Source organism: Macaca thibetana, chromosome 20 (assembly GCF_024542745.1).
Source record: "Macaca thibetana thibetana isolate TM-01 chromosome 20, ASM2454274v1, whole genome shotgun sequence".
Lineage (NCBI taxonomy): Eukaryota > Metazoa > Chordata > Mammalia > Primates > Cercopithecidae > Macaca > Macaca thibetana.
In genome coordinates, this window is record NC_065597.1 from 53,397,052 (window position 1) to 53,411,394 (window position 14,343).

General features: G+C 45.4%; 2 protein-coding genes across 9 annotated transcripts in view; one reads left to right on the top strand and one right to left on the bottom strand.

Annotated features, from left to right (window-relative positions):
* NDUFAB1 (NADH:ubiquinone oxidoreductase subunit AB1) overlaps positions 1-14,343 on the top strand; it is a 1,133,838-nt gene that overhangs the window by 735,402 nt on the left and 384,093 nt on the right. Inside the window, exon 1 of one of the 7 annotated variants that reach the window (XM_050773848.1) lies at positions 4,031-4,034. The exons of the other annotated variants lie outside the window; for them this stretch is intronic. The gene's annotated coding sequence lies outside the window, so the exon portion shown is untranslated. Of the gene's footprint in view, positions 1-4,030; positions 4,035-14,343 lie in introns of those variants that run through there. 7 annotated transcript variants of the gene reach the window in all.
* Positions 1-14,343, bottom strand: part of PRKCB (protein kinase C beta) — a 382,510-nt gene that overhangs the window by 237,092 nt on the left and 131,075 nt on the right. The window lies entirely within an intron of this gene.

The window sequence follows — 14,343 nt, forward strand, 5'->3', positions numbered from 1 at the left end:
TTTTTGTTTTTTTGTTATTTTTTAAAGAAGAAGCAACATTTACTGAGCTGTTGAAAAAATGTACTAGACCCTACTTTCAAACAGGTACCCAGTTAAGAGCCCAGAATCTCCAGATGCTTCCTAGTTTATTCAGTAACTCCTTGCTCTACAAAGGTTGAAAGCCTGCAGCCCTCTGACCCCAGTCTATAGCAAGGTTTTACTAGAACTACACAATGGGGTCTGAAACTCAAATGCTTAGGGGCCAGGTGAGCAATGAAAATGTCTGAAAGCGAGACAGGGGACTACACGCATGGCCCGTTTAAAAGGGGAAATTGCTACTCAGCTTCAGCAGAGAATGAAAAGCTGTCTCAGGCTCTATCCACTTCCCACCCTCCCTTATTACAGGCAAGATCAGAAAGGCCACTTGCAGCCGAATGCAGTGGCTCACACTTATAATCCTAACACTTTGGGAGGTCAAGGCAGGAGGATTGCTTGAGCCCAGGAGTTCAAGACCATACTGGGCAACACGGCAAGACTCCATCTCTAAAAACTTCAAAAAATTAGCCGGGCATGGTGGTGTGCACCTGTGGTCCCAGCTACTTGGGAAGCTGAGGTGGGGGGATTGCTTGAACCCGGGAGGCTGGGAAGTCAAGGCTGCAGTGAGCTGTGTTGGTACCACTGCACTCCAGCCTGGGCAACAGAGGGAGACCCTGACTCAAAAAAATAAATAAATAAATAAATAAAAGGAAAGGAAAGGAAATAAGAAAGGCCACCTGCCAGCTGTATAGGCAGAAAAATGTTTCTACCCCCGACCCCTGACTCCCTGCCACCACCACCAGATATCCATGTCCTAATCCTGGGACATGCGAATGTATTACTTACACAACAAAATTGACTTTGCAGATGTGATTAAATTAAGCATCTTGAGCAAAGGGGTTATACTAGAATATCTGGATGAGCCCAGTGTGATCACAGGGGTCCTTACAGGAGGGAGGGAAAAGAGTCGGAGTCAGAGGATAAGACATGATGATGGAAGCAGAGGTTGGAGTCATGCCATTTCTGGAAGGGAACGCAAGCCAAGGAATGTGGGTGGCCTCTAGAAAAGGTAAGAAACAGATTGTCCCCTAGAGCCTCCAGAAGGAATGCAGCCCTGCTGACACCTCGATTTCAGCCCCGGAAGACCTGCTGTTCAGAATATTGACATCTAGAAGTATAAGATCATAAATGTGTGCCATTTTAGACCAGGAAATTTGTGGTAATTTGTTACAGCAGCAATAAGAAACAATAGATCAGCAAGGATAAGAAATGCCTGGTTAATCCCAGATGGAAGGAGTAGACTGTAGCCAAAATCTCGGGTGACAGGGGCCCTCTTGGATGTTTCTGCTCCAGGAAAAGCACTGAGATCTCAACTCTGCTTCACACTGCATTCCACCTCTAACTCCCAAATTTTAGTGGTTTACTCTAACCACTAAAATTTACTCATTGCATTTCAAAGAGGACTAAATTAAATCATCAAAAGATATACATATTTTTTTTCTGTTTGGAGTTGATTCCCCTCTTGTACACAATTCTTCCTGGGGTCTATAGTGGAAAACTGACATTCTTAGGACGGAACCTTTGTCCTTAAATCCGTGTCAATCTGGGATAGAAATTCTAGCACTAGTTGCAGATTATCTGTGGTGGGAAAAGAAATGAGAAGCCCATCACCTACAGGAATTACAGGCTAAGTTTCTGGAACCAGGTGGGCCTTGGTTTGAATGCTCATTTTACCAACTATAAGCTGAAGGACATTAGCTCAGTGTCTCCACCTCTCTGAGCCTTATTTTATAATAGTACCTACTTAAATAAGGTTGTGCAGCTCAAATAAGACAACACATGCAAACTGCTTGGTGGAAAAGGGCATTGGAGTTGGAGCCAATGGCATGCAGATTTTGCTCTACAGCTGCTGGGAGAACCACTCTTTCCTCCTAGGTCAAAGCTGACCCACAGGCTTATCCACACTAAACTCTGCCAAGTGCCCAAGATGACATGGGGTTCCCCCAAGCAACTTCCTGAATTGTTTCCATGATCAAAGACAGAAAGTTCTGGTCACCATGTCTGCCCAATGGCTGGTCTTACTAGCACTAAGAGGAGTGACTCACAGGGTCATGCAAGTCATGCTATTGAGTTTGCAAAGGGCTTTCATACCCGTGCTTAACCTGAGCCTCATCACAGTCCTGTGAGGAAGGCGCTATGATTCTCATTATATCTTTTATAGAGACAAAGTCTTGCTCTGTTGCCCAGGCTGGAGCGCAATGGTACAATCACAGCTCACTACAGCCACAAACTCTTGGGTTCAAGTGATCCTCTGGCCTCAGCCTCCTGAGTAGAGGGGACTACAGGCATGCATCACTGTGCCTGGCTAATTTTTAAAGTTTTTTTCTAGAGACAGGATCTCACTATGTTGCCCAGGCTAGTCTCAAACTCCTGACCTCAAGCGATCCTCCTGTCTTGGGTCCTCTTTATATCAACAGGGACACCGATGCTCGAAAAGAAGTGATTTGCCCAAGGTTGTTCAGCTAGTCCATGTTAACACTTGTATTTGAAACCAGTTTGTCTTCCTCTGGAGCCCACACTCTCAACTCACACAGTGCAGTTACATGTGTGTTTGTCATTCATCTCACTGTTCCAGGAGAAAGCCTCCCCCGCTTTCCTCACCCCCGCCATTCAGTCAGTTGCTAAATCCCACTGATTCTTCCTTCGCAACACCTTTCATGCCATATCTTCCTGTACATGCCCCCCTGACTCCCACAGCCTGTGATTCCCCCACAGGCATGGAATTTTACAATAAAGCTTTAACTGGTGTCCACAGAGATTGCAGTCGCCTTGGTATCTCATCCCTATGAACCTAAGTTTCCATAACCACAAAGGATCTAAGTCCACCAACAGCACATGAGTGCTACAAAATCTAAATGAGATGTCACGTGTGGATGCACAGCAGCAGGGGACGGCACAAGGTATATTCTCAATGAAGGTTCGTTTATTTCCTTCCAGGATGGAGGGATTTGTGGTACAAGCTCTGCAGCTGAGCTGCCTGGATTCTACAGCGTGTGCCACTGTTGATTAGCTGTGTGACCTTGAATACGCCCATTGTCTTTGCTGTGTCTCATTTTCTAGTCTATAAAATAGGGACAATGATAGTACTTTCCTCATAGAGTTGTTATGAGGAATAAGTGAGTTATCTCTGCACAGTGTGTGGACACAGGAAGTGCCTAATAGATGCTAAGAAGTGTCGATACTATCCCTACCTACTTCTGCCCACCCCATGTGGCCTGTACACTCCTGGAAAAATCACCTTCTGAAGATTCAGCTTTGATACTATTTCCCTGCTCCAATATATCCACTGGCTATTGCCTAAATCTGCAGTGCCCGGTGTGGTAGCTACCAGCCACATGGAGTTATGTAAAAGTAAATTAATTAAATAAAATCTAAAATGCCAGTAAAAATCTTCATTAATGCCAGCTCCTTCTCAAGTGCTTGATGCCACATGCGTCTGGAGACAACATCATTGGATAGCACAGATAAAAGAAATTTCCAGCACCATAGAAAGTCTTATTGGACAGCAGTAGCCCAAAGGTTAGAGTTCAAAATGCTTAGCCTGGCATCCACCCACAGTATACTCATTGTCTAACTTGACTCTCATCTCTTGTCACTCCACTGCCCCACACTCCGGCCAGAAGGGATAACTGTCCATTTCCATGATGTATTTTACACATTCCCTATTGTGCACAATTTTTCCACAAACAAATCAATACCCACAGCCCATCCCATGCAGTCCACAAATGAAACTTAAAGCAGAGGAGCTTGGTTTTCCAGCCAGCAGAAGGAGGACCAGATTGGGATAGAAATGGCACATTCCACAGAACAATTCAGCTCAGTATCCCTGCGGGACAGACGACATTCACTCATCCTACCTACCTTAACACAGCGGTGACAAACGCAAATGCCTGTAGAGGCTAGGCCTGTGACTGAGTGATGCAAAGGTGGTGTGACACAGAAGGGAAGGGATATGGGGGGACTGGGCTGAACTGAGGGGCATATGCCCTTCCAAGGGACTAGCCAACAGTGGCCCTGGGTTCACTGGTCCAGAGTCGTGAAATAGGATTTTTTTAAAAAGTTCTGTACAGGCCATCCAAACACATCTAAGTGCTGCCAGTTTACAAGCTCTCTTAGCTGGTCATTCGGCCTCAGATATTTCCAGCTTGGTTATACGAATTTCTATGTTAAAATATCCCCAATCTTAGAATGGAGATAAGACCACCAATTTCACATACGGTTGTGAAGGTGAAATCAGATTCACGTGCCTACCACATGCCTGGCTTATACCTAATTCTTACTAAAAATATGAATGAATGAATGAATGAATGAATGAATGGGCTCTTCTGGTCTCTCCCACACTCAGAAATCACTCATTGCAGCTGAGTAGAAGAGGGCAAGCAGAGACCATGGACAGGGAGATGGTTTGTGAATCTGTGGGCAGCCGGCCCCAACACAGACAAGCTGTAAGAGGTCAGGGGTCATCTTACAGCCCTGCCTGGTCAGCTTTAAGTACACAGTGAGCATTTATGCTTGTGGCTTCAAAATTGCAACATTACAAATGAGTATACAGCTGAGAATCACCGCTGTACTTCCTCATCAGAGAGAACTGTTCTTTCCAGTCTCCTGTGTATCCTTCTAGAGACATTCTCTGTATGTGCGACCACATGTGTGAGGCTATCTGTAGGTATGGACTGAGATATTCCCTATCTCATTTTTCTTTTTTTATCTAGGTCCCTGCTGTTTCGCCCATATACAATTTTACAGCACTGGTTCTCAGTCCTGGCTCCCCAGGGGTCACCCAGGGAGCTTTTAAAATGAAAAGTGCTCAGGTCCCACTCCCGGAGATTCTGATTTAACGGGGCTGTGGGGAGAGGGAGGTAGGCAGGCATCAGTACATTTAAAAAGCTCCTGGGTGATTCAAATGTGCTTGGGAGAGCTGAACACTGCTACTCTGAACGCACCTCCACCACCTGCTTTTCCCCACACTAACACATCTAGGAGGGTCTGTTCCATCTCCATATAGAGAGAATGACCCCATTCTGTTTGCACAACTGCATCTGCTCCACCGTATAGGGGCCTTCCTTTAATTTGCCCAGTCTTATGGGAAACTCTTAAAAGTTCTGATTATGATTATTTCTTCCTGGAAGAGGGGAAGAAGAAATAGCAAACTTCATTTGCTTATTCACAGCCCAGCACTAAAGACGAAAAACAAAGGAAAGAGGAATAACCTTGCTGTGGTCAGCAACTGCGGGAAAAGACTGTTTTCCTTTATAATGTTACCACATTTGTTTAACTAAGCAGTTGAGCCAACAAGAGGAAAAGAACAGGCCTGAGAAGTAAATAAATCCACCAGAAGAAAGCTGTCCCCTACCCTTCCTTCTGCAGTAACAACCCTGGGAGAGCCAGACCCTGAGCAGAACACCTGCTGGGGACATCCTGCCTGTTTGGGTGGCACGTGGAGTCTGTCCTTGACCCCATGATTTCCCGCTTTTGATCAGGCCCCCAAAGATGCAGACAGCAGGACACAATGCCATGGTCTAAGGGGATGACACATCAACATCTCTTCACTTGCCAGCCATATCTGGCCCCAGATTGCTCAGACCAGCAGCAGGCCTAACCCCAAAACCAAATGTGGTGGCATGTCTTGTTTCTGCCTGATAGCATCCATCCTCCATGCTTCTCCTGTGAGGGATCGCTCTTCACTGGCTCACTGTGTGGGCCACTAAGGCTGCCCTCATCCTCTGGCTCTGAGGGTGGACATGGGACCTGGGCCACCGTGGGGATTCAGGCATGGACATGTGACTCAGGACACCCAAAGAGAATCAACTTCAGGACTTTTGCTGGAATTATTAGGAAAGAGGGTTTATTTTCCAGCAGAGTTGTTAAACTGGTGGGGAATAAATTTGCATCTGCCATCCTTTTTTTGGGAGAGTAGTCCCTGCTGTTTTGCCCATATACAATTCTACAGCACTGGTTCTCAGTCCTGGCTCCCCAGGAGTCACCCAGGGAGCCTTTAAAATGAAAAGTGCTCATTCACTCATCCTACCTACCTTAACACAGCGGTGACAAACGCAAATGCCTTTTTTGAAACAGAATCTCACTCTGTCACCCAAGGTGGAGTGCAATGGTGCGATTGTGGCTCACTGCAACCTCGAACACCTGGATTCATACAACTCCCACCTTAACATCCCTAGTAGCTACTACATGGGCACACCACTACACCTGAATTTTTTCTTTTGTAGAGATGGGGTCTCGCTAGGTTGACCAGGCTGGTTTCGAACTCCTGGCCTCAAGTGGTCCTCTTGCCTCAGCCTCCCAAAGTGCTGCATCTGCCATCTTTATCATCACTAAGGAAAAGCTTTTTTGAGAATGAAGCCAACACAGAGAAAAGCAGAGCCAAGAGATGCCCCATGACCATACTGGAGCACCTAAATCCAGCCAGATCCGAAGAACTTTCAACTTCTCGGTATAAGCCAATAAATGCCTCTTTACCTAAACCAACTTGAATTGGGTTTTTGTCTCTTGTGACCAAAGGAGTCCTGACAAACAAACCGAAGGTAAGAAGTTGAAAGGTGGGCCGTGGGGGCCCTTATTTCTCTTGTGCTTCATACATTCAAACAAAAGTAAGCCTTTTGTTTTTTATTTAGGAGCTCGGTGTTATGAGCACTCAACTCCATCAGTCCATATTGGTGAATTCAGGAAAGTTGGGATATAGAGTTTCATCCTTCCCTTAATTCCTCCAGATATTGCAGCCCACAATGAAGACATATGCACCTAGGAGTTTATTCAGGTGAGAGACAGTACCAGGAACTATGAGGTTTGACAGGTCTACTGTGCCCATGAGTGTCTGTTACTCGGGCATCTTCTCAGTGAGTGCTTTTAGGATGGGTCAACCTTGCTGATGCAACAGAGATTTAGGCCCTTTGCCACTACCAGCATCCTCCCCTTGTTGGTAAAGGAGAGGCCACAGAGCCACAATCCACACCCTTTCTTGATGTGACATGGAGTGACAGCCACCAAATTTTGCCTCCTGAGGTGTCACAATCTCTGGGCTACCTTGAAGCCCAGAGACAAATGCATGTCAATCCCAGGCCCCCAACTCACTCTAAAAAAGGCAAATGGAAAAAGCCATTTCCCCAGCCAGGAAAAACACTAGCAACAATTCTGCAAGGAGGGGTGACTTGCTAAGTGAATATTGCAAAAATCACTGAATCATTGCACCATGAAGAATACAAAAAGTGTCTGTTGATTTTGCCTGTCCAGCGTTCACTCCCTCTTCTCTGGTAGCTGGAATGTTGCTTTTCCTTTGGGAAGCCATCCTTTCTCCATGGTATGCAGTCCTGATGGGGCTGTCAATCGAGGTGCTCGGCCTTCCCCTTGCACATGACTGAATCTCACAACATTGGGGAATCACACTCTTCTCCCTGGGATTTGATTCTTGGGCAAAGAAACGCATGCACAGAAAACAGCTGGAGCTGATTCATCCTGATGGTGTCACCCTGTGAAGGTCATCCATTAGCTCCTGCCACCCAGATCCCCAGAGTCACCCTGGGCCCTGTACTTTCTAAGGCCCAGCACTGCTCATGTGCCACCCCATAATATTTCCAGTTTTTTTCCCCTTTTAGATAACTAGAGTTTATTTGTGTGCTTACAAATGACAAAAGAACCTGAACCAATTCAGACACCTGATCTCACCCCAACTTGATGCAAATATCTTTTCCATGACATTCCCGAAGGATGGTCACCAAGTAGCTCCCTGCACACTTCCAGGACGAGGGGCTCTCTGCCTCCTAAGTACAGCTCTGACATTAGAGTTCTTCAACTGTGCAGGAGTCGGCCGGCCTCCCAGTGAGTCCTGATCCTGCCCTCTGTGGCCCCTTCCTCCTCTCATTGGCTCCTCCTCCTGTTCTCCAGCCCTTCCCTATCCTGGAGGAAGGTCTCAAGGCTCTGTCCTAGGTGCTGATCTCTACCCTGTGGATGCTCTCTCACTGAGGCATGTGGTCAATCCAAGGGACTTCAGGAATTCTATTCCTGCTGGTACCTCTCAGCCCTGCGCTCCTCCCTGAGCCCCACACCTCTCTGTCCACCTGTCTCCTCAGCACCACCATTCAGAAGAGCAGAACATGCACCAAGCCAAGTTCTCATTCTTCTAAGCCAAGTTCTCATTCTTCTGCCTCATTTCTCAGGATGTGCCTGCATCCCTCACCTTGGGACTCACCCTTCTCTCCTCCCTCACCACTACCACCAGTCCAGTCTAGCCTCTAATTATCACCCAAAACTAGCCCACTGCCCTGAGCAAATATATATATATATGGAGACCTCATATATCTGGTCTCTGATACTTGATTCTTGTTTAACTCCTATCATCCTTCAGATATCAGACTAAATATCATTTCCAGCTGGGCAGTGTGGCTTACGCCTATAATCCCAGCACTTTGGGAGGCCAAGAATAATGAATTGCTTGAGCCCAGGAGTTTGAGACCAGCCTGAGCAACACAGCAAAACCCCATCTCTACAAAAACCACAAAACATTAGCAGGGCAAGATGGTGCACCCCTGTACCCAGGTAGCTGGGGTGGGAGGATCACATGAACCCAGGAGGTTGAGGCTGCAGTGAGCTGTGATCATGCCACTGCACTCCAGTCTGGGCAACAGAATGAGACCCTGTCTCAAAAAAATAAAAAAATACATTATTTTCTTGGGGATTAAATATCACTTCTGTCCTGACTTCCCAATCTAGGTTTAACATGCTCACTGTATGTTCCCATTTGACTTAATGTCTCCAAGCCACTCTGTTATTTTTAACCATAAAATGGGAATAAGAAGAGTACCTACTCATGTAGTTGTTGGGATTAAATGGGACAACACATTAAAAACACTAAAAGAGGCTGGGCACGGTGGCTCACACCTATAATCCCAGCCCTTTGAGAGGCTGAGGCAGGTAGATCACCTGAGGTCAGAAGTTAGAAACCAGCCTGGCCGGCCGGACGCGGTGGCTTAAGCCTGTAATCCCAGCACTTTGGAAGGCCAAGGTGGGTGGATCACAAGCTCAGGAGATCGAGACCATCCTGGCTAACATGGTAAAACCCTGTATCTCCTAAAAATACAAAAAAATTAGCCGGGCACGGTGGCGGGCACCTGTAGTCCCAGCTACTCGGGAGACTGAGGTAGGAGAACGGCATGAACCCGGGAGGCGGAGCTTGCAGTGAGCTGAGATTGCACCACTGCACTCCAGCCTGGGCAACACAGCGAGACTCCATCTCAAAAACAAACAAAAAAAAGAAACCAGCCTAGCCAACATGGTGAAACCCCCAACTCTACTAAAAATACAAAAATTAGCCAGGCGTGGTGGCGGGCGCTTGTAATCCCAGCTACTTGGGAGGCTGAGGCAGGAGAATCGCTTGAGCCCAGGAGGTGGAAGTTGCAGTGAGCCGAGATTGTGCCATTGCACTCCAGCCTGGGCAACAGAGTGAGACTCTGTCTCAATAAAAATAAAACTTAGAAAGAAAAAAAATCATTTCATTGGGGATTAAATATCACTTCCGTCCTGATCCGCCAGTCTAGATTTAACATGCTCACTGTATGACCCCATTTGACTTAATATCTCCAAGTCACGTTATTATTTTCAACCATAAAATAAGAATAAAAAGAGTACCTACTCATGGAGTTGCTAGGATTAAATGTGACAACACATTAAAAACACTAAAAGAAAAAACTAAACCTTAACACCACAACAGGCCCTAGTTCATCATAAATATTAGCTATTGCTACTGTTGTTGCAAATAACAAAAATATCTTTCCCTCCCAGACTGTTAACTCCATTAAATCAGAAGAGCCACATGTTTGGTTCACTACTGTCTTCCTAATACTGACACATAACAGGAGCTCAGTGTTTAACTGACTGATTGGTTGTGATTTAAAGCTCAGGACTGTAGACCATACTCTCCCTCACTTTTCTCCCTGATGTCTCCCCTTCACCAAGCTAAACGTTTTCATTTCCTCCCAGTACATTTTAGGTATACAAGACAAAACCTTCTCACCATCACACTAGATGCCCTTAGGCAAGGTAAACTCATAGCAAAAAGGCCTTCGTATGGGAGACTTTCCATTTGCTTTCTTTTTTATTTAAATAAGACAGTGAAGGGGAAAACCTAAGTACAGGAAAAAATTAAAAACTGAAAGGAACGAGATAAAAGGTGGATGGTGATGGCTGTCTCTAGTCAAAAGGACTTTCAGGCTTTCTTTTTCTTTTTACGATTTTGCATTATCTGATGTTTTAATATAATAAAGCAAATACAAATTTTCATATACCTGAACTTCAGGAGGCATACTTAAAACAAGAAAATACAAATGTATTACACCCATGTACCACCAAAATGGAGATACAGAGCAAGGGCACCACCCAAAAAGTTTCCCTGTACACACCCCCAGCCTGTGGCAGACACTGATCTACTTTCCGTTACTTTAGATTAATGGCCTCGTACAGTATGCACTATTTTGCGTCTGCCTTCTTTCACTTAAAATAATGTTTTTGAGAGTCACGCATGCACGTGTCTGTATTAGCAGTTAGTTCATATTTGCTGCTGAATAATATTCCATTATATAATTATTCCAAGTTTGCTTATCCATTCATCTACTGATCAATATTCTGTCTTTTTTTTTTTTACATTATCTGGTTATTATGAATAAAGCTGCTATGAGCATTCATTTATAAGTCTTCATTTATTCATTCTTTTTTTTTGTGGGGGCATACAATTTAATTCCTCTTGGATAAATACCTAGGAGTGGAATTGCTGTATCATACTGTAACTCTATGTTTAACTTAATAAGAAACTGCCATTGTTTCCAAACTGGTTGGATTTTTTTTTTTTTTTTTTTTAAGGAAAACAATCCAACACATTATCTTATAATATGTTTTGCATTCTACATGTTCAATTAAAGACATTTAACTGTGGAAAACTGTTCTGTACCTAGAGCTAAAGGTACAGTCCCATGAAATGATGTAACAGGGGCGAGTAAGAGAGGAAACCCTGAGAGAGGGGCCACCTCGCAGGGGCAAGCATCACAGAGCAGGACCAGAGATGGACAGAGGGAGCTGCAGGTGGAAATACCCCAAACTCTCTCTCCTCCCACCCTCTTGTCTCTTGCTGCCACTTCCCTTTGGCTTAACTCAGACAAAAGTCAACAAGCAAGGGAGTCCAGGAGATACAGTGGTCTACCAGGTAGACCATGGGGGTCTACTTCCTGGGACACAGAGCAGGACAAAGAAGGGAGGAGAATGATGATCCCAGAGGAGGGACCAAATGGAGAGGAACCATCACACCATCTGTCCTCAAAGGGGAGGAGAGAAGGAGCACATAGCAAACACTCCCAGAGGCCAACACTTGTAAACCAAATCCCAACATGAATCTCTGGTGGCGATCACAATTGCCCACTACACCTACAACATGTACTTCATCCATAGGGAATTTTTCTATTGACAATGGGTCAGTTTTGATTAGAGCTGATCTATGGAGATGGTGACAATGATGGTAACTACTGCTGCTGCTTCTAATAGTAATAATACTAAAACAGTAGTGAATACTTCATTGCATATTTACTGTAACTCAAGCACATACTAAGAATTTATAGAACTAGCTCATGTATATGTAACCTTCACAACCATAGAAAGCAAGTCTACTATAATCCCCCCACTCCATTTATGCATGAGAAAAACTAAGCCAGAGGCCCAGAAAATCTGCCCTTGGACTCCAGAGGTTGGTCAAGCCCTGACCACTACTCTGCACTGCCTCCCTCAGAGGAGAGTCCAATAACTCAGCCTTCAATCCAGCTCCAGCATTCACCTCCTGTGTTGTTATGGACAAGCCACTCTGTACCTCAGTCACCTGTTTATGAAATGGCAGTGTTATCTGTTCATCCTCCCCTAGGGACTATTATGAGAATTTAACAGAAGACAAGGGTTCAGCAAACATCTTCTGAGTTGCAGGGGCCCTGTAACACCACGATCTCTAAATCTCTCAACAACCCTGAAAGTGTGATCATGATTCCTTTTAAATAAAGCATTGGAAAGATTTAACTACTCACTGAAGAAGAGGGATTTGAACTTAGGTCCACCTGACTCCAAAGTCATATTCTGACCTTTAGAGAAGAATGGGAAGGATGAATGAAAGCAGAAAAGGTGAGGGTTTGGTGCCTTCACTCTTAGACCCACATTTTCGCACACAATTCGGTCTGGCTCCAGTATCTGCCTGCACATCAGCACACAAAAGCCTGGAGCTCCCAGGTGGCACCAACCCACTTCACTCTGTCCTCAGGTGTTTCCCCCTGCAGAATCCTGTAGCTCAGAGCCCAGGTGGTGCTCTGGGACAACCGCCCACTCCACTGGCTGCATCCTTTTCTAATCTTGCAGAGTGTATGTACAAATGGGGGTGAAGGAGTGTTACTACCCTTTGGTGCCTTCTTGGAGATGACATTAACCTTGGGCATCTCCACTGATTTCCCAAGAAATCCAGCAAGGTCCAAATACAAACACATAAGCTGCCTGCAGTCTCTCAACTCAGCATTCTTGTCACGTTTTAATACCCTGTCATTCGAGCAACACTCATCCTCCATGCACTTTGAAATCTCTTTTGCTTTAGATGCTGCCAAAAGGTTTCAATTTTTCTGCACTGGCATTGACATGATGTAGAAAGGAACATGTGAGCCATGAGGGCTCAAAAATAGCCTGGAACTTTTCAAGGAAGGGGCCTGTAGTGGGATGACAGGCAAGCTATTCTGCATAACAAAGCACTCTGTCCCTGGAGTCAGGCACAAGCCCACCCTTCCCCACGTACACACACACACACCTATCAATCACTCCCTGAAATATCATATCTGTGGGAGGATGAGAAGATAATGGTATGATCAATGAAGCTCCTGAGAGGCCTGGTGGCATGGACTTCATCCACAGAGAATTGCTGTACTGACAATGGGTCAGTTTTGATTGGAGCTGATCCATGGAGATGGTGACGATGATAATGATGATGATGATGATGATGATGACGATGATGGCAATTACAATAGCTAACATCTATTGATTGTCTACTATGTGCCAGACATTATGTTAAGCTCTTTACATAGATTAACTCATTTTAATCCTCACAGCCCTAAGAGGTAGAAACTACTAACATCCCCATTTTACAGGTGAGAAAATAAGGCATGAAAATTAAGTGACTTGACTGTCAGTGGCAATTGGGGCTGGAACCCAACTCTCAATAGACTCCAATACATACACGTGCATGCCTGAGTCTCAAAAACATTATTTTAAGTGAAAGAAGGCAGACACAAAATAGTGCATACTGTACAAGGCCATTAATCTACAGTAACAGAAAGGAGATCTGTGTCTACCACACTGATAGACTACCACAGTGTCTACCTACTTGGTTCTAGGGTCTTTGCTCTTAGCTACTACACATTCACTTTAAACTCCTCATGGAAGACGCAACCACTTCCAGTGGGCCCCACTGCAGGGGAAGGAGGAGAATGTCTTTTTGTTTTCTGTTTTTTGTTTTTGAGACAGGGTCTCACTCTGTCGCCCAGGCTGGAGTGCAGTGGTGCAATCTCAGCTCACTGCAACCTCCACCTCCCAGGTTCAAGCAATTCACTTGCCTCAGCCCCCTGAGTAGCTTGGATTACAGGCACCCACCACCACACCCAGCTAATTTTTGTATTTTTAGTAGAGATAGGGTCTCACCATGGCGGGCAGGCTGGTCTTGAATTCCTGGCCTCCAGAGATCTGCCCACCTGAGAATGTCTCTTGATACTGAAACTGAACCCCTTTCTCAGGACCTTTAGCTTCTAGAAATGGTTTGAAACCCACACCGAATCTCAGCATTTATGAGTACTTAATATTGACCAGCCCCTTCCCTTTGTGAGTACATGAGCCACCCAATAAACTTCTGAGGTCAGTTACCTCATCCTCCTCCACTTTCAAGGTAGGGAAGCTGAGAGTTGCGTGCTGCTTGTTCCTTGTTTCACCTCTTAGATCCATTTTTTTTTTTTATCTGATTCTGCTGTGAGCTGAGCCCCAAAAGCTGACCCTTACAGAATTCATCACCTGGTCCTTTTGGTTTCCAATTGGGTTCAGCCAGTGGATGAGGCCAACAGACAATGCGAGAGGAGAAGAGAGGCTGAGGTATTTCTTCCTCCTCTTCCTCCCTGCCTCGGTACTGCCATTTGGGAAGCGGTTCATCCCTCCAGGACCATGGCTCCTGCTGGCGATTCCTTCCTTCTTAGCCCCAGCTCTCAA